Here is a 20,078-nt window from a genome sequence, read left to right on the forward strand (position 1 = left end):
TGGTTATCTCTGGTGGTAGTTGGTCTTGCTGTCTCTGGCTGGAGCTTGTCAAACCTGTAGAACTGTAAGCCTGTGTCCATACTCCTGGGAGACCAACTCTTTTCTGGCAGGGTCATGAGCAGATGGTTGTGGAGCAGTTCGACTTCTGGGTACAGATGTAGACTGGAAGGCTCCTGCCCTAGCCTCTCCACTGATCCTATGCCCTGTGTCCTCCTATATGTTCCCCTCCAGAGAGATATTGGAGAGAACATGGAGATCTTACCTCTGTGCTCAGAAGTGGAGACACTGATGGGAGATCACTCTTTCCTGACAGGCTGTGCACATAAAGCTGTGGATCTACCTGAATCCATGGTGTAAATGGTGACCAGCTAGAATTTTTTTTATAGCCAACACACTAAGTTTGTTACTTTCTTTCTTCTTTCTTTTCTTTCTGTCTTTCTTCCTTTCTTCCTCCCTTCCTTCTTTCCTTCTTTCCTTCCTTCCTCCCTTTCTTTGTTTCTTTATTTTCTTTCTTTCTTTCTTTCTTTCTTTCTTTCTTTCTTTCTTTCTTTCTTTCTTTCTTTCTTTCTTTCTTTCCTTCCTTCCTTCCTTCCTTCCTTCCTTCCTTCCTTCCTTCCTTCCTTCTTTCTTTCTTTCTTTCTTTCTTTCTTTCTTTCTTTCTTTCTTTCTTTCTTTCTTTCTTTCTTTCTTTCTTTCTTTCAACTATAGATTTTATTGTCCTCCCGGTGTACCCTTTGACTGTTCCACATCCCATACTTCCTGTTCAACCCTCAGTATCCATGAGAATGTCCCTACCCCTAATCCCCAACCCTACCAGATCTCTAAACTCTCTGGGACCTCCACTCTCTTGAAGGTTAGCTCCATCTTCTCTGTCAAACTCAGACCTGCTGTATATTTATTTTGGGACTCATATCAGCTAGTGTACCCTGCATGGTTGGTGGTCCAATATTTGAGAGGTCTCAGAGGTCCAGATTAATTGAGACTGCTGGTCCTCCTACTGGGTCGACCTCTTCCTCAGCTTCTTCCAGTTTTTCCCTAATTCAACCACGGAGGTCACCTCAGTCCAACTTTTGGGGGAGTAATCACAACTGGGGAGGGAGAGACCTGGAAGGCAAAGTGGATGGGGTAGGGTGGGGAGAGGAGAACACGATGATTGGGCAGGGAAAAAGTGTTGAAGTCCTGAGAGCCAGCAGAAAGAATGGAAACAGGAAACCTCTGGAGATAGGAGGTTGGCGGGACCCTCCAGAATGCACCAGAAACCTGGGAGATGAAAGACTCTCAGGAATTTAAATGAGGGACCTTAGATGAGATATCCTACTATGGGGAGAGGGAAATGTAGAGCCCACCTCCAGCAGAAAGACAGAGCATCAAGTGGGTGAGAGGGTTGCATTCCTACAGTCAAAACTCTGACCCATAATTGTTGCTGTCTGAAAGAACTGCAGAGATGGAATGGAGAGGAACCTGAAGAAAAGAAGGTCCAATGACAGGCCCAAAGTTGGATATAGCTCAATAGTGTCTAGCTCTGACCCTATTACTGAGAATATGGAACACTTACAAAAATGGACCTATAATGACTCTACTTCGAAAGACCTAACAAGCAGCTAAAAGAATCGGATGTAGATATTTGCATCCAATGAATGGACAGAAGATGATGACCCCTGTGGTGGAATTACATAAGTCTGTTACGTTTTAGTTAGGATTATCTTCACTATACTAGTAAGCATATTACTAGTATATATATATATATATATATATATATATATATATATATATATATATATATTTTAAAAGAAGCAACACAGGGACATATATGTCCATAAAGAGTCCTAGATGAGTGGGCTCGCAATTGTGGTTTCAGGAACAAATATCACATACAGACCCTAAGATTGTATTGGAGATCCATCACTCTAATGTATAAGGGAGTGTAAGGGAACTGGATTCTGCCATTCTGTTTGTTGAAACTAAGATTAAACCCTGTTGCTTATCCATTTCTCACACAGTGGATTCCCTCATATGTCATTTCTTACTTTCCAGAATGCTAGGGATCTTATCAAATGTGTCTTCTTTTGAAACTAATACATGTGTAGAGAAATGCAAAAAAATAAGACATGAAAGTGCAATATCTCCTCAATCACACTTGTCAAAAACCTGCTAAAGAGTAAAGGAGGGAAGGGAGTTTTGTTTTCATTTAAACTTTTCTATAATGTACACAAGTTTCTGATTAGTTAGGTCTGTGTCTTACCAGGAAAATGTTTAAGAGTCTGGAAAATTATTCATTTTTAAACTCTGAAGTTTGGAACCTCAAAAGACTAAAAGTGAGATAATGACCAATAGTTTCCCTATTCTCATTCCTAACAAATAGTCCTTATAGTTATAGGATGGTAGGATGATTGTTATGTATTTCCCTTATTGGAAAGAATAAGTCCACGTTTTAAAATACAGGTTTTATGGTAGCTAACATAAACTTACTACGTATCCAAGGATGACCTTGAACTAATTCTTCTGCCTAAACTACTCTAAGGAGGAGATTACAGTTGTGCCCCTACATCTGGTTTTATGTGTTGCAGGAAATCTATTTGAGAACTTTGTGTATGCTAGGCAAAGCCTGTAGGCAGGCTGATCTCAAGCCCTCCCTAATCTTTTGTGCCATATAAAGAAGTTCTGACCTTTAGACTTGTGACATGCTACTTTATTGGACAGCATTCATAGTTATTTTAACATGCATGCAGGTAATCTGCTAAAGATTGGAAAAACCTGGGCCATATAACTTCTGAGAGAAGACATGTCACTTTTTTGGTGACACTAATAAAATGTGACTGTTTATCTATGCATATTTTTTGTCTTATTTTCAATTTGCAAATGTGGCCTTGGCTTTCTCACATTCACTACATCTCAAGGCACACCGTGTTGTCTATGCAGAGATACAAATAACACAGCACTTCTTCCTTCCCTCTTTGGTGGAAGACTTTTCTCCACTTTAGGTGAGATGGTAGACTCCTTTTAACACTGAACTTATGCATGGTCCTGATGTCTATCTATTTAGGTCATGATTCTGGTTTGTTCTTTGATTGTAGTAGTAAACTTCTAAACCAAAGCATTTGATGTTTGTTGGATGTTGCATGATATCAGAAAAGCTTATCTTTAGCGCTTGCTTATACTTCAAGATAATTCTGTGCCTCCTAGTTTGTCTGATTTGTATAACTTCATAATGTATTTTGTCACTTTTACTTGATATTTATTAACATTTACAAGAGAGTTTTAGGAAACATAAAATAGAAGTTCAAAGGTTAAGATAGTCTCGGGATCCTTTCTTCTATCAAATTTAAAGGATATTAACTTTAGTTATATAATTATTATATGTTAGATCACTAACAAATATGCAATTAAACCTGGTACTTTAGGGTAAAATGACTACTGAAATTAAAATAATATGGATATTTTATTTTTATTGGTTGTCAACCAATAAAAGGAAAAGTATAATTTACACAACAGGAGATGTCATTTTTTGAGAAATCTAACTGAATTCATTCAAAGTACAATTCAGCATATTTTACTGAGTGCTAATAATAGCTTTATGAATCAATGCAGACAAACTAAAGGAAAATGAAAAGTGCTAAAATAACTCAATGCTGCTACACAAAAACTAAGCAAAGGTCATTATCTTACAAAACATATTCATGAAACTTTCTGAGGAGATGTTAAATATGCTTTCTTGTTAGGATTTGGAATGTCAAATGTTATCACTTAATATTTACTTATATGACATCAATGTGATCGGGTTAAATGTTTTTTTTTTTTTAAGTTGGATCCCATGTGTCTCAGATTGGCCTTGTACTTGCTAGTTCCCTCAGGACAACATTGAATATGTGATGCTCCTGGGGTCTAGGATTACAAGTGTCCTCTACTTGATATTTACTATGCTTTTACTGGTTCTAATTTGATTTTCACAATATCCAAATAGAACTTAGTAAAGCAATAACCATTGTTATGATGATTTCCTAAATCACACAAGAAAGAGAGCTGTTGCCATGAAGACTGCACATGAGTTTTTGGGTTTAATTCTCTATAATGTATTTTGTGTTACTTCAGTATCTTACGGGAAATAAGTTGAATGGAAAGAACTATTTTTTTTAACCCCTCACTTCCCTTTTTCATGGTACTGCAGATCAGGACTCAACTGAATAGGAATTTCAGGGTTTGGTGGGGGAATGTTTAGACAAATACCAAATAATACTTATTGTGATGTAAACTGCCACCTCATCCATGTGGCATTTAATTTTTTTCAGAAAGAATCACAAAAATCTCTATTCAGAACAGATTACATTTATGTAAGTAGATAAAGGATTCTGATATGAGTTTGTTATGCTGTCATATTATGTGCTGTTCTTCCCAATAAAGTATGGCAATTCCCCCTCCTGTATGTGAACATTACAAGCTCTTTATGATAGAATTGTTCCCACAGCACTCTTTAGAACACATGTTTTAGGAAATATTACATAAGGTTCTGTTATCCTCCACTGGTTTTAAAGTCAATAATATAGATGTTACCTCACTGTAGTGTACTTAGAGCTAGGAAGTGATCTACAACAAAAGTCAATATTCAATGAGTAAGACAAACTCAGAGAAATAACTGGGGAAGAGGACAGATACATTGGCTCATTCTGTCTATGATGTAATTTCTTTCATTGCTTTTGGGTTAGAAATAACTCGTCTTTTGAGAATAAAAAAATATAGAGAGAAATGTATGGTACATATTATGAGGAATAACTGAGAAAAGAGGAATCCAGTTTACAATTATTAGCATAATAGGAGTGTAGACAAAAAGAACCTGGCTTGGGAATATAGCAGTTGAGGCTGCTGTGAAGTTTGTAAACATCTACTGTGTAGGATCTGTGACTTTCTTCATCCCTGATTATGTGCCCTTTCCTTCTGCAGATGTTATAAAAGCCAAAGTAAATGCTTTTTAAAAGTTTTGACACAACTTGCTTACCTGTAAAATTGCAATTAAAATTAAAATATTTTGATACATTCTGTCCCATGTATCTATCTATCTATCTATCTATCTATCTATCTATCTATCTATCTATGGGTTAATTCCTATGCTTTATATTAAGTTGGCTGCCCCTAGATGGCTTTGAATGGTAATAAAGAATTGCTGTAGAGCCAATGGCTGGGCAGATGGAGGTGACTTTTAGACTGCCTGGGCAAGGGACAGAGGGAGAGAAGGGAAAGCAGGAGAATCATCATGACCAGGAAGCAGAAAGATAAAACTAAAAGGCCCATCAACAAGTAAGAAACAGGGAAAGAGGCCCCAGGTGCCCCTCCCTCTACTTGAGTCTGGGGAACCAAAGATAAAACCTAGATTTAGAAAATATTACGCAGGAATGCCTGAGGGGAGTTTGTGCAGGCAACTGGGAGGTATAGAAGGGCACAACCATTGAGCTAGTCAAGACATATCAAAATTACCTGGTGTGTGTGTGTATGTGTGTGTGTGTGTGTGTGTGTGTGTGTGTGTGTGTGTGATTAAGGAATCCAGAGCTCTTGGGTGGGTGCAATGCTCACTCAACCTGCCAGAAACACTAAGAAGTTTAACCAGTCTATCATATTACACACAATACATACAACACACACAGACACACACACACACACACACACACACACACACACACACCATTACTAACTTCCTAGCATTACCCCTGATGCTCTTGTATAATGTTTATTTTACCCAGGAGTTGCATCTCATGCCAAAAGTTTCTCGCTTATAAATTTTATATAAATGGAGCTATATAGGAGCTGAATTTGCTTTTTTTCATTTTGTTCAGTCAACAGAATATTATGTTTCAGTTAATTTGCACTTGTTGCTTCAGAATATATCTTAAACGGAATTATGGTAATCAGGTGTGGGTGAAGAAAAAGTGAACTGTTGGTCCTTTAGTTATTCATTCACTATGAATGTAGTAAAGTCAAAGCAAAGAATTATATTCATGCTATTAGGAAGGTATGCCCTCCCCCCAAAAAAACAGAGTAGAACATTTTTTACAATTAAATCAGGACGGCAAGGAATTAGGTAGGACACATCATTGAAACCAACATATTTGACAATTTATTAGTGACTATCTTTGTTTTACCAAGATGGTACTCATTTATTCAGGTTGGTGTTTTAGTGCCTAAAGGACTAGAGTAGTGGTATAAGCCATATATCTTCATTCAGAGCATTAATGCATTTAGTGTTGGTCACTGACTTCAACAAAGTATTTGACAGCAACTCTGTCTTACGTAATAATACATTAGAATGTGGTTTTCACTCTAATACAGTTGTTTTGTGTTAACCTCAAACTTTGATTACTTCAGATATAAACACCTTTTTGTCATTCCTAGGAAATTATGTTTTTCCTTCTATTTCATCTACCTCATTGTGCTGCGCAAATAAACTTTTGAATATGGTTCATCAAAAGATAATCATTTCAATCTTTTACATAAAAAGCCCACCTACAATATACAAACACATATTAGGGTTTGGAGATTTCATTTTTAAATCTGGCCTTTAGGCATCTTTAATAAACTTTGCATATATTTTAATACCCAAGAAAACCTATGACCACCAATCTTGCATTTAATAATCAGTTCTTGGGTTTCTTATCACATTATTTATGAAATAAATACTGACATTCCTCTTTATTCCACAATGTAGATATGGAAGTGGTATCTAGGCAAACATTTTATATATATATAATGCTAACATTATTAGTCATTGGAAAGACAAACTCACACTGTGCTAGAATAGTATTGCACATCTACCTGATTGACTTCAATGAATGAATGCAAACAAGAATGAAACTCCGCAATGCTAAGTGTCAACAAGCAGTTGAACAGCAGGGATTACATCTGTGTCTCATTTATGTGACCACTGCGATATTCTTCCCAAGAAAGAGTGCTTACATTTAGGAAGGCATTTCCTTTTTTTTTATTAGTTATATTTTCTATTTACATTTCAAATGTTATCCCCTTTCCGGGTTTCCCCTCTGAAAATCTCCTATCCCCTTCCCTTCCCCATGCTCACCAACTGGCCCACTCCCTCTTCCCTGTCCTGGCATTCCCCTGGATCCATCCTATGTAAAGTTACCAAACCCAGACACTATTGTGTATGTTAACAAGTCCTTGCTAACAGAGCCTGACAGAGCTGTCTCCTGAGAGGCTCTGCCAGTGCTTGACAAATACAGAGGTGGATGCACATGGCCTACCATTGGACTAAGCACAGGGTCCTCAGTGGTGGAGCTCGAGAAAGAATTCAGGAGCTGAAGGGGTTTGCAGTCCCACAGGAGGAGCAACAAGAAGAACCAGCCAGTCCCCCCAAATCTCCCAGGGACTAAACCACCAACCAAAGAGTACACGTGGAGGGACCCACAGCTCCAGCCACATATGTAGCAGAGGATGGCCTTGTCAGACATCACTGGGAGGAGAGGCCCTTGGCCCCATGAAGATCTTTACAGAAAGCCACAACTTGTTAGGCTTCAGAGAATAGATAAGCTTAGGGATCCTGTTCCAAGTTACAACACAATCCTTTCAGTTAAGGTTTGGAGAACATTTTAGAAGAAGGTGGGGAAGATGGACTCTTAAAGAACTGAAGGGGTTTGCAACCCATAGGAAGAACAACAATATCAACTAGTCAGGTCCCCCAGAGCTCTCAGGGACTAAACCACCATCCAAGGAGTATACATGGAGGGATCCATGGCTCCAGCTGCATATGTAGCAGAGGATGGCCTCTTTTGGAAATCAATGGGAGGAAAGGCCCTTAATCCTGAAAGGGCAATGCCAGGGCAGGGAGGCAGGAGTGGGTGGGTGGGTCGAGGAGCACCCTCATAGGAATAGCAGCAGGGGGAAGCGGTTGGGCTAGGGGCTTTCCAAAGGGGAAACCAGAAAAGAGGATAACATTTGAAATGTAAGTAAAAAAAAAATCTGATTAAAACAATAAAAGGAAAGGAAATACAAAATGGAGGGAGGTAGAAATAAGGGATGACTAGAGTTTCAGGGAGGAGTGGATCTGGAAAGAGTTCAGAAGAGAAGTGAGAAAAATGATGATTAATATACATTGCATGGAATTCTTGAAAAAAATCAATAAAACATTTTATAAAAATCAAAGCATATTTCAAGCAAAATCCCAATTGTTTGTTAGGTTTCCCCCTGCTCCTGCCAAATTTAATCCTTATTGCAACAAAGTTAAACAAGTTTCTTCTTTGTCAAATTTAAATGTATCCTTTAAATGTTAGTGTGGGAAAAAACCAAATAAACTCCAGCTTAACTGGTAAGGAATTATTTAAATTATTCTCTGAATTATATCACATGCTATTTAACAGAACACAACAAAAATGGTGGATGAAAAAAATTATTCAACTTTATAAGGGAAAGTAGAAATCACTAAACAAAGAAAACAAATAAATAAAACAACCAAACAAAGCCACTCCTATCTCAGAGCCAGGCAGTTTGATGAAAGTGGGCTGTTCCTTAGAATAACTTGTTCCTTTGTACTCCAGCTTTAGTCTAAACACCTGTAGTCTCAATCTTCAAATGCCTATTGCATCTCTATCTTCCATTAAACTTGCATCATATACTAAAGAAGAAAATGGCACAAGGTAAAATTCCAAGAATTCCTATTGTTTATGCGATAATGTTCAGAGATAAGTTACTGGACCACAATAAATACATTTAAAATCAGAGTGTTTGAGAGACGCCTCAGTAGGGAAAGCTTTTTCTGCACAGAAAGGGGGATCAGAGTTCAGATACACAGGGTTTATGCAAGAACTGGCATGGTGGTACACAGCTGCTTCCACTGTGAGATGAACAGAAGAATCAAGAGGATCTCTGGAAATCTGTGGGCAAGCTAGCAACTTATACACTACACAACTGTTAATAAGTCATCCTACCTCAAACAAGATACATACTAACACCTCAGAATGCTTATGTTCTTAGACTTATTCTCTCTCTCTCTCTCTCTCTCTCTCTCTCTCTCTCTCTCTCTCTCTCTCTGTCTCTGTCTGTCTCATAAACACACACACATACACAGACACATACTCTGTATACACATACACACTGATACATACAAACACACATATATATACACACGTACAAACACACACATACCATTGCATGGGTCCACCCAAGAAAAGACTTTAAAAAAAATACACCTCTCATTGTGGTGCATTCCTTTAATCCCAATATTCAGGAGGTAGCGGCACCCAATTCATGTGATGATGAGGAGACCTTGATTTACAGAAAAAGGTCAGGGTCACCCAAGGGCACACAGGGAGATGGTGTCTTAAAACAACAACTAACCAAGATAGTCCATTTAGAAAAAATAACCTCAAATATCTGTTTAAGAATTGACACCAAGGTGTTCTCCTTCTTCAGAAATATTATTTCTAGAAATGAGCTATGGGGGTAATGATCTTTGCAGATGCTTGACATTATAATTTAACTTGTCAGCACAAATGGGCTTACAGTTAGATCCTTTCTGACCCAGGACGATTAAAAAGGCATGTTACTCAATAAAACATTCGACCTATGCCCTGACCTCTCTTTGACTTCATCTTCAATTGTTGTGTATACCATAGTAATTAGATTTTTCACCAGCATAGAATGATAATGTACCCTTCCTCCCTTCCTTCTTTCTTTCTTTCCTTTTCTCTTCACTACTTTTCTCCCTCCTCTTGTTTGTCTCTTTGTCTTTCCTTTGCTTCTTCTTCTCGCTCAGTTCCTCCATCTCTCCCTCCCTTTCACCACATCCTGGTCTCTATCAGTAAATTTTGTCCATGAGATGGGAAGCACCAATATCTGCCTTAATTTTTAGTATTTCTAATCTTTCATCTGCATTGCTGCAGTGAGCATTCTTTACCTTTCTAAGTCACTTTTAGGAAAATGTAATAGTTTTGTACCAATTAGTGTGTGCTGAAACATTAGCAAGCTGTTACAAGTATTCATCAATCTCTTGGTATTCTGGTACTCTGTCCACTAACTTCCTTGCAGTCCACACCCCTCATGTGCCAAAAGCCTGTTAATTGATTATCATACCTCCATTCTTTTCCTTGAAGATTGTCCTGGAGTGGCTAAAGCTAACTCATGCAAAATGCTTGGGGTCAGATGTCACACTTCTCTCCTTCTTTCAAGGGAAGTAAGTTTACAGTACAGTTTATACTTCAGAAGTCCCACCTAGAATTATACTGAATCATACTTCACATAAACTCATCCTCATGTTTTACAAGCCCATCATTCCCAGCTTCTGTTGAGATATTTCCTACAATAAACCATATGAATGAAAGCCAAGATTGGGCTCTACCCCTAAAGAAGCAAGTGTGATATGGTTAGCTAATAGAAATGTGGATGAAAGGAGGAACGTGAAGTATTGAGTTGGAAATTTAATGGGGATTGGATTGAATCTGTATATTGTTTTTGGCAAGATGGACATTTTTACTATATTAATCCTGCCAATCCATGAGCATGGGAGATCTTTCCATCTTCTGACGTCTTCTTCAATTTCATCTTTAGAGACTTGAAGTTCTTGCCTTACAGATATTTCACTTGTTTGGTTAGAGTATCTCGAGAAAGGACCCAACCAGCTGAAGGGGTTTGAAGCACTATAGGAGGAACAATAATATGAATTACCCAGTACCCCCCAGAGCTACCAGGGACTAAACCACCAATCAAAGAGTACACATGGAGGGACTCATGGCTCCAGATTCATATACAACAGAGGATTGCCTTGTTGGACATCAAAGGGAGGATAGGCCTTTGGTCCAGAGAAGACTCAATGCCCTAGTATAAGGGAATGCCAGGAGAGGGAAGCAGGTGTGGGTTGATTGGTGAGCAGAGGGAGGGAGGATGGGTTATGGGATTTTCAGAGGTGGGGAACAAGGAAAGGGGCCAACATTTGAAATGTAAATAAAGAATATATCTAATAAAAAAAAAGAAAAGAAAAGGAGGAATAAATACTTGCCAAGCCAAACCTCAACTAAGCCAAGAGCCAGTAAAGATCCAAGGTTGAATTTTAAAAATTAGCATATTGAATGTAATTAACAAAAGGGGATAGAATTAATCAGATGTTTGTAAATCATAAACTAATTATCAAGGTGAGAGGGTAAATTAATAGCTGGCAGCAAAATGATATTAGCCTTTTATCAATCTAGCTTAATAAAAATTGCATATGTTCTGGACATGTTGGTATATGCCTTTAACCCTAGTTCTAGGGAAGGATCATGAGTTTGAGGGGAGCTTGTGCTACCTAGTAAGATACTATTTCAAAAGAGATCTTATATTAAACCATACAATCTAGAAATTTTTTTTTCTTTTCATCCAGTTAGGTATTTCTTTTTTTTTTTATTCGATATATTTTTTATTTACATTTCAAATGATTTCCCCTTTTCTAGCCCCCCACTCCCTGAAAGTCCCATAAGCCCCCTTCTCTCCCCCTGTCCTCCCACCCACCCCTTCCCACTTCCCCATTCTGGTTTTGCCCTATACATCTTCACTGAGTCTTTCTAGAACAAGGGGCCACTCCTCCTTTCTTCTTGTACCTCATTTGATGTATGGATTATGTTTGGGGTATTCCAGTTTTCTAGGTTAATATCCACTTATTAGAGAGTGCATACCATGAGTCACCTTTTGAGTCTGGGTTACCTCACTTAGTATGATGTTTTCTAGCTCCATCCATTTGCCTAAGAATTTCATGAATTCATTGTTTCTAATGGCTGAATAGTACTCCATTGTGTAGATATACCACATTTTTTGCATCCACTCTTCTGTTGAGGGATACCTGGGTTCTTTCCAGCATCTGGCAATTATAAATAGGGCTGCTATGAACATATTAGAGCATGTATCCTTATTACATGGTGGGGAATCCTCTGGGTATATGCCCAGGAGTGGTATAGCTGGATCTTCTGGAAGTGAGGTGCCCAGTTTTCTGAGGAACCGCCAGACTGATTTCCAGAGTGGTTGTACCAATTTGCAACCCCACCAGCAGTGGAGGAGTGTTCCTTTCTCCACATCCTCTCCAACACCTGCTGTCTCCTGAATTTTTGATCTTAGCCATTCTGACTGGTGTAAGGTGAAATCTCAGGATTGTTTTGATTTGCATTTCCCCAATGACTAATGAAGTTGAGCATTTTTTAAGATGCTTCTCCGCCATCCAAAGTTCTTCAGGTGAGAATTCCCTGTTTAACTCTGTACCCCATTTTTTAATAGGGTTGTTTGGTTTTCTGGAGTCTAACTTCTTAAGTTCTTTATATATATTGGATATTAGCCCTCTATCTGATGTAGGATTGGTGAAGATCTTTTCCCAATTTGTTGGTTGCCGATTTGTCCTTTTGATGGTGTCCTTTGCCGTACAGAAACTTTGTAATTTTATGAGGTCCCATTTGTCAATTCTTGATCTTAGAGCATACGCTATTGGTGTTCTGTTCAGAAATATTCTCCCTGTACCAATGTCCTCAAGGGTCTTCCCCAGTTTCTTTTCTATTAGCTTCAGAGTGTCTGGCTTTATGTGGAGGTCCTTGATCCATTTGGATTTGAGCTTAGTACAAGGTGATAAAGATGTATCAATTCACATTCTTCTGCATGCTGACCTCCAGTTGAACAAGCACCATTTGTTGAAAAGGCTATCTTTTTTCCATTGGATGTTTTCAACCCCTTTGTCGAGGATCAAGTGGCCATAGGTGTGTGGGTTCATTTAAGGATCTTCAATCCTGTTCCATTGATCTGCCTGCCTGTCACTGTACCAATACCATGCAGTTTTTAACACTATTGCTCTGTAGTATTGCTTGAGGTCAAGGATACTGATTCCCCCAGAATTTCTTTTGTTGCTGAGAATAGTTTTAGCTTTCCTGGGTTTTTTGTTATTCCAGATGAATTTGTTAATTGCTTTTTCTAACTCTGTGAAGAATTGAGTTGGGATTTTGATCGGTATTGCATTGAAACTGTATATTGCTTTTGGCAAAATGGCCATTTTAACTATGTTGATTCTGGCGATCCAAGAGCATGGGAGGTTTTCCCATTTTTTTTTGAGGTCTTCTTCCATTTCCTTCTTCAGAGTCTTGAAGTTTTTGTCGTAAAGATCTTTCACATGTTTGGTAAGAGTCACCCCAAGATACTTTATACTGTTTGTGGCTATTGTGAAGGGGGTCATTTCCCTAATTTCTTTCTCAGCCTACTTATCCTTTGAGTATAGGAAGGCCACTGATTTGCTTGTGTTGATTTTATAACCTGCCACTTTGCTGAAGTTGTTTATCAGCTGTAGGAGTTCTCTAGTGGAGTTTTTTGGGTCACTTAGGTAGACTATCATGTCATCTGCAAATAATGATAGTTTGACTTCTTCCTTTCCAATTTGTATCCCTTTGACCTCCTTATGTTGTCGAATATCCCGAGCTAGTACCTCAATACAATATTGAAAAGATAAGGAGAGAGGGGGCAGCCCTGTCTAGTCCCTGATTTTAGTGGGATTGCTTCAAGTTTCTCTCCATTTAGTTTGATGCTGGCTACTGGTTTGCTGTATATTGCTTTTACTATGTTTAGGTATAGGCCTTGAATTTCTGTTCTTTCCAAGACTTTAAGCATGAAAGGATGCTGAATTTTGTCAAATGCTTTTTCAGCATCCAATGAAATGACCATGTGGTTTTTTTCTTTGAGTTTGTTTATGTAGTGGATTGCATTGATGGATTTCCGTATATTAAACCAACCCTGAATTCCCGGGATAAAGCCTACTTGATCATGGTGGATGATCATTTTCATGTGTTCTTGGATTCGGTTGGCATGAATTTTATTGAGTATTTTTGCATCGATGTTCATAAGGGAAATTGGTCTGAAGTTCTCTTTCTTTGTTGGATCTTTGTGTGGCTTTGGTATCAGCGTAATTGTGGCTTCGTAGAAGGAATTGGGTAGTGTTCCTTCTGTTTCTATTTTGTGGAATAGTTTGAAGAGTATTGGTGTTAACTCTTCTTTGAAGGTCTGATAGAATTCTGCACTGAAACCATCTGGTCCTGTGCTTTTTTTGGTTGGAAGACTTTCTATGACTCCTTCTATTTCTTTAGCCGTTATGGGACTGTTTAGATGATCTATTTGGTCCTGATTTAATTTTGGTATTTGGTATCTGTCAAGGAAATTTTCCATTTCCTCCAGATTCTCCAGTTGTGTTGAGTACAGGCTCTTGTAGTAGGATCTGATGATTTTTTGGATTTCCTCAGTTTCCGTTGTTATATCTCCCTTTTCATTTCTAAGTTTGTTAATTTGGATACTTTCTCTGTGCCCTTTGGTCAGTCTGGCTAAGGGTTTATCTATCTTGTTGATTTTCTCAAAGAACCAGCTCCTGGATTCATTAATTCTTTGTACGGTTCGCTTTGTACAATTGATTGATTTCAGCCCTGAGTTTGATGATTTCCTGCCTTCTACTCCTCCTGGGTGAATTGGCTTCTTTTTGTTCCAGGAGTTTCAGGTGTGCCATTAAGCTGCTAGTGTATGTATGCTCTCTCCATTTTCTTTTTGGAGGCACTCAGGGCTATGAGTTTACCTCTTAGCACTGCTTTCATTGTGCCCCAAAGATTTGGGTATGTTGTGCCTTGATTTTCATTAAATTCTAAAAAGTCTCTGATTTCTTTCTTTATTTCTTCTTTGGTCAAGGTGTCATTGAGTAGAGTATTATTCAGCCTCCATGTGTATGTGGGCTTTCTGTTGTTTTTGTTGCTATTGAAAATCACTCTTACACCATAGTGATCTGATAGGAGGCATGGGATTAGTTCGATCATCTTATATTTGTTGAGGTCTGCCTTGTGTCCAATTATATGGTCGATTTTGGAGAAGGTACCATGAGGTGCTGAGAAAAAGGTATATTCTTTTGCTTTAGGGTGAAATGTTCTATAAATATCAGTCAAATCCAATTGGTCCAAAGCTTCAATTAGTTTTACTGTGTCTCTGTTTGGTTTCTGTTTTCCCGATCGGTCCATTGAGGAAAGTGGAGTGTTGAAGTCCCCCACAATTATTGTGTTAGGTGCAATGTGTACTTTGAGCCTTAGTAAAGTTTCTTTTACGAATGAGGGTGCCTTTGCATTTGGCGCATAGATGCTCAGAATTGAAAGTTCTTCTTGGTGGATTTTTCCTTTGACCAGCAAGAAGTGTCCTTTTGTGTCTCTTTTGATGACTTTAGGTTGAAAGTCAATTTTATCTGATATTAGAATGGCTACTCCTGCTCGTTTCCTGTGACCATTGGCTTGTAAGATTGTCTTCCAGCCCTTTACTCTAAGGTAGCTCTTATCTTTGACACTGAGGTGTGTCTTCTGTATACAGCAAATTGTAGGGTCCTGTTTCCTTATCCAGTCTGTTAGTCTATGTCTTTTTATTGCCGAATTGAGACCATTGATGTTAAGAGATATTAGGGAAAAGTGATTATTACTTCCTGTCATTTTTGATGTTCTTTTTATATTTGAGTGGTTATCTTCTTTTGGGTTTGATGAAGGAAGGTAACTATCTTGCTTTTTCCAGGGTGTAGTTTCCCTCCTTGTATTGGAGTTTTCTTCCTATTATTCTTTGCAGAGCTGGGTTTGTGGAAAGATATTGTGTAAATTTGGTTTTGTCATGGAATATCTTGGTTTCTCCATCTATGGTGAATGAGAGTTTTGCTGGGTATAGTAGTCTTGGCTGACATTTGTGTTCTCTTAGAGTCTGCATGAGATCTGCCCAGGATCTTCTAGCTTTCATGGTCTCTGGTGAGAAGTCTGGTGTGATTCTGATAGGTCTTCCTTTATATGTTACTTGGCCTTTCTCTCTTACTGCCTTTAATATTCTTTCCTTGTTTAGTGCATTTGGGGTTTTGATTATTATGTGACGGGAGGTATTTCTGCTCAGGTCCAGTCTGTTTGGAGTTCTGTAGGCTTCTTGTATATTCATAGGCATCTCTCTCTTTAAGTTAGGAAAGTTTTCTTCCATAATTTTGTTGAAGATATTTGCTGGCCCTTTCTGTTGCAAATCTTCACTCTCATCTATACCTATAATCCTTAGGTTTGGTCTTCTCATTGTATCCTGGATTTCCTGGATGTTCTGGGATACAAGCTTTTTGCATTTTGTATTTTCTTTGACAGTTGAGTCAATGGTTTCTATGGTATCTTCGGCATCTGAGATTCTTTCTTCCATCTCTTGTATTCTGTTGTTTATATTTGCATCTATGGCCCCTGATTTCTTCTCAAGGTTTTCTATCTCCAAAGTTGTCTCCCTTTGTGATTTCTTAGTTGTTTCTACTTCTGTTTTTAGGTCCAGGATGGTTTTGCTCATTTCCATCATTTGTTTGTCTGTGTTTTCCTGTAATTCTTTAAGAGATTTTTGTGTTTCCTCTTTCATGACTTCTGCCTGTTGACTCAAGTTCTCCTGCATTTCTTTAAGTTTTTTTTGCCTTTCTTCTTTATTGGCTTCTATCTCTTGGGCCTTATTCTCCTGCATTTCTTTAAGTGTTTTTTGTGTTTCCATTATACGGGTTTCTAGCTTATTCATGTTCCTCTGCATTTCTTTAAGAGATTCATTCATGTCCTTTTTGTGTTCTTCTAGCAGCATCATGAACAGTGATTTTAAATCCAAATCTTGTTTCTCTGGTGTGTTGGCATAACCAGGACTTGCTGATGTTGGAGAGTTTGGTTCAGATGCTGCCATATTGCCTAGATTTCTGTTAGTAGCGTTCCTGCGTTTGCCCTTTGCCATCTTGCTCTCTGGAGCTAATTGGTCTTGTCTCTGGCTGGTGTTTCAGCCTCCTGAGAGGCTCTAGAGCTATTTCTGCACCACTGGAGGGCAGGGTTTCCCCTGTTGCAGATTGCTAATGTGCTTTCCTCCTCTTGGGTGCCCTTGCAACCCTAGTGTTCTTTGCCCCAGATTGTTTCTGTGAGCCAGAAGGTGCCTGTTTGCTCCTTCAGGGAATGCTGAGGCTGTATGCTGCGGGGACCTTTTCTGCGTGCTGATCTCTCTGCTGGGCAGCGGAACTCCCAACCGGGTTGGTGCACACAAGGCTAGCCTAGCTGCTCAGGCCCTGAGTCTAGGCAAAAGCCTGGCAGGCCAATGTCCGAGCAAAGTTCCCCTCAGCTGTGAGTGTTAATTGGGTCTGTCGGGTGGCTAGGATGGTGGCGTGTGCGCGCTCCCTGAGAGTGCTGGGAGAGTCTGCTGGGCTGACAACCTCCTGGCCGGGTCAGCACACAGATGGCCCACCAGCAGCCCAGGGCCTGGGGGCAGTCCAGGGCCTGACCGTCTGAGACCCCTGCTATGTCCGTCTCGGGCTATGCCTGTTAGCTGGTTTGGTTTTGCCTGCTAGGTCTCTCTGGCTTCCCGTAGGCAAAATGGCGGTGGTGCGTGCACGCCGGCGGGGTGAGGGGGGAACCTCCTGGCCGGGTTTGCACCCTGGTGGCCCCCCCCCCCCCCGATCAGCCCAGGGCCTGGGTGCAGGCCAACGACCGTTGGGCTTAGAACCCCACGATGTTGGTCTCGGGTTATATTTGCTTACCTCAGTCTGATTTCTCTGGCGACTGAGAACCAATATGGAGGCCTCGTAACTGACTGGCGGGAGGCAGAGTTCTGGTGTGGCTTCTGTGTGGTGAAAGGCGCCATAAATCCTCCGCTGCTCGCAGCCTGGCTGGCCAGCGATGGCCAGTGGTCGTGGGCGCAGGGTCTGCCTGGACCCTGTCTGCTTGGTTCTACTACTGATGGCCCTTCCTCTGGACCAGCCGCTGCTGCTGCTGCTGCTGCCACCGCTGCCGCCCGATCTCCAATCTAGAAATTTTAAGATGGTTCACTTAGAAATTTGAGAATTTGTTCAGGAGATAAATGGCATTTTAATTAATTAGTTAATTAATTAATTAATATTTACACTCCATATTTCATTTTCATCCACCCCCATCCACCCTCCGATTGTTCCACATCCCATAACTCCATCCCACAACCCTTTCTACACGTGGCTGTCCCCACCCCACCGCACCTGACCTCTAAACTGCCTGGGGTCTCCAGTCTCTTGGGGGTTAGGAAGATCATCTCCTAATGAACACAGACACAGCAGTTCTCTACTGTATGTGTTGGGTACCTCATATCAGCTGGTGTATACTGCCAGTTTGGTGGTCCAGTGTTTGAGAGATCTCAGAGGTCCAGATTATTTAAGAATGCTGGTGCTCCTATAGGGTTGTTCTCTCCTCAGTTTCTTTCAGCCTTCCCTAATTCAACAGAAGTCAGGCACATGTGTCTATTGGTAGGGTGCAAATATCTGAATCTGACTTTTTCAGCTGTTTGTTGGGTCTTAGGGAATGTGATCATGCTAGATCCCTTATTGTGGGCACTCCATAGCCTCAGTATTAGTGTCAGGCCTTGGGACCTCCCCTTGAGCTGGATCTCATTTTGGGCCTGTCACTGGACCTTCTTTTCCTCAAGCTCCTCTCCATTTCCATCCCTTTTATTCTTTTAAACAGGAACACTTATGGGTCAGAGTTGTGACTGTGGGATGTTCCCCCACTCCCTCATTTGATACCCTGTCTTCCTCCTTGGAGGTGGGCTCTATAAGTTACCTCTCCCTACTGTCGATCATTTCATCACCTCTGAATGAACAGAGATAAATGTTATTTTTAAGTATGAGACATTTGTTCTTGTGCCCCAAGCAGGGTTCAGCCATGGTATTGGTGAGAAGAAATACATTTCAGTGTTTTCCAAGTTCAGGAGAGATCTAGAAAGGCTTCAAATTGTGGGCAAAATTAAGTAAGAAGGCAAGTACAGAGTTGGTAGTTAACTAAAACCCAAATTCACCATCTTATGGTGCCAATCACACACACATCCAATTTCCTTATGTTATTGCCATTAAGGCAGGGCTTACATGAATATTTCTATAGTGAAAATAATTTGAACATTCAAAATGGAAATTCCTCTAAAATGCTATAGAAGCAATGACTTAATTCGTGTGTCTATAGACTGCAGCCAACAAACAAACCTTGACCCTTGTCATCTTCTTTGATTTGTAAATTTTAATTGGGGACACAGACATATTCATTTGTTAATATATTGCTCTTGTTGTTATTTTCAAGCTACAATGCAGGGATGAGTGGGTCCAACAAGGAGCATATGGCTTGCAGAGCTCTAAGTGTTCAGCATCTGGATCTTCAGAGAATGATCTCAGCTGTTCCTGTCTCATCTGAATGGATAGCAAATGACTTAAAACCTTCCCAAGTCAGCATCTTCTTGCAAGACTCCACGGAGCTCCAGCTCTGATGAACTTATTTGTCTGTTTCCGAGAATCACCAGGAATTTCCTTTACAAGTACTCAAGTCCAAGTTTCCCTGAGCAAGGATGGCCATGTTGAAGTGTAAGCAGAAACCAACAGTGGTTCCACAGACAGGTAACACAAGCATAACAGCAGATTCAAAGGGAACATATGCATTGTATCTGGAGAAGTTAATTCAAATATAATGATTTTCTCTTTATCATTGTTGGCAATGAATCAGGATCATTCTTTTAAATATCAGAGCAGGACTACCTATCTTACCATAAAGTATCTTTTCTTGTGTAGCAATATATGAGATAGTTGTAATCTATCAGATTGCATTTAAAATAGCAAGTTTTAAAGTGGGGAACTCTAGCAGGCGTGTTGAAGACATCTTGAGGAAACAGAGGTGATGTTTTATGATGAATTTAGCAACTTTTAAAATCTGTCCATGAATGAAATTTTACTATAAATATTCATGTATGTGTGAATGTTTGGATTAAACAAAAGGCCAGATGCATGCTAAGTTTATGCTCTAAACCAAAGGTACAACTCCAGCTCTTTGTTTATTTTTAAAATTATTTTTCAATTTTTTTGGGTTGAATATAATTGCAACACTTTTTCTTTCCCTTTCCTTTCTGAAATTCCCCAATTAATTGTTTCTTACCTAATTCTCTCTGTGTGTTTATGTATATGTGTGTTTCTAAAAAATAAATAGTATTATATATAATTATATATAGATATAATTATATATGTATATATGCATATATATGTATTTTACAGAGTTTCTTTGGAATAGATAGAGACCATAAGAGGAAGCAGCAGCCAATTA

Source organism: Apodemus sylvaticus, chromosome 5 (assembly GCF_947179515.1).
Source record: "Apodemus sylvaticus chromosome 5, mApoSyl1.1, whole genome shotgun sequence".
In the NCBI taxonomy this organism is placed as follows: Eukaryota; Metazoa; Chordata; class Mammalia; order Rodentia; family Muridae; genus Apodemus; species Apodemus sylvaticus.